Source organism: Rhipicephalus microplus, chromosome 4 (genome assembly GCF_043290135.1).
Source record: "Rhipicephalus microplus isolate Deutch F79 chromosome 4, USDA_Rmic, whole genome shotgun sequence".
Lineage (NCBI taxonomy): Eukaryota > Metazoa > Arthropoda > Arachnida > Ixodida > Ixodidae > Rhipicephalus > Rhipicephalus microplus.
Genome location: NC_134703.1, coordinates 203,069,198 through 203,070,279, shown reverse-complemented (window position 1 = coordinate 203,070,279; position 1,082 = coordinate 203,069,198). Strand labels below are relative to the sequence as shown.

Genomic DNA, 1,082 nt, shown 5'->3' with positions numbered 1-1,082 from the left:
ATGAGCGGTGTGTCGCTTTTTTTGCGCTGATAGCTTTGGAGAAATCTTCTGACGGTGGTGAGAGTGGAGCACGACTATCTCTGGGGCGCAATTGGCTAGAGCGTTCAGCTGTTATCCAAAAGGTTGGATGTTCGAGCCCTCCCGAGAACGGTGTGTCTGTTTTTTTGCACTGATAGCTTTGTAGAAATGTTCTGACGGTGGTGAGAGTGGAGCACGACTGTCTCCGTGGCGCAATTGGCTAGCGCGATCGGCTGTTAACCGAAAGGTTGGAGGTTCGAGCCCTCCCGGGAGCACTGTGTCACTTTTTTCTTTGCGCTGTTAGCATTGGAGGTATGTTTTGACGGTGGTGAGAGTGGAGCACGACTGTCTCCGTGGCGCAATTGGCTAGCGCGATCGGCTGTTAACCGAAAGTTTAGAGGTTCGAGCTCTCCTTGGAGCAGTGTGTCGCTTTTTTTCTTTGTGCTGATACCTTTGAGGAATGTTATGACCGTGGTGAAAATAGAGCACGACTATCTCCGGGGCGCAATTGGCTAGCGCGTTCAGCTGTTAACCAAAAGGTTGAAGGTTCGAGCCCTCCCGAAAGCGGTGTGTCGCTTTTTTTCTTTGCGCTGTTAGCTTTGCAGAACTGTTCTGACCGTGGTGAGAGATGAGCACGACTGTCTCCGTGGCGCAATATGCTAGCGCGTTCAGCTGTTAACCAAAAGGTTGGAGGTTCGAGCCCTCCCGAGAGCGGTCTGTCTCTTTTTTTCTTTGCGCTGATAGCTTTGTAGAAATGTTCTGTCGATGGTGAGAGTGGATCACGACTGTCTCCGTGGCGCAATTGGCTAGCGCGATCGGTTGTTAACCAGAAATTTGGAGGTTCGAGCCCTCCCAAGAGCGGTGTGTCTCTGTTTTTCTTTGCGCTGATAGCTTTGGAGAAACGTTCTGAAGGTGGTGAGAGTGGAACACGACTATCTCCGTGACGCAATTGGCTAGCGCGTTCAGCTGTTAACCAAAAGGTTGGAGGTTCGAGCCCTCCAGAGAGCGGTGTGTCTCTTTTTTTTCTTTGCGCTAATAGCTTTGGAGGAATGTTCTGATGGTGG

At 50.9% G+C, this 1,082-nt stretch overlaps 1 non-coding gene across 1 annotated transcript; it reads left to right on the top strand.

Annotated features, from left to right (window-relative positions):
* The first annotated feature begins 219 nt into the window (after positions 1-219).
* TRNAN-GUU (transfer RNA asparagine (anticodon GUU)) lies at positions 220-293 on the top strand. The gene has a single exon. It is a non-coding gene; the product is annotated as a tRNA-Asn (tRNA).
* The last annotated feature ends 789 nt before the right edge of the window (positions 294-1,082 follow it).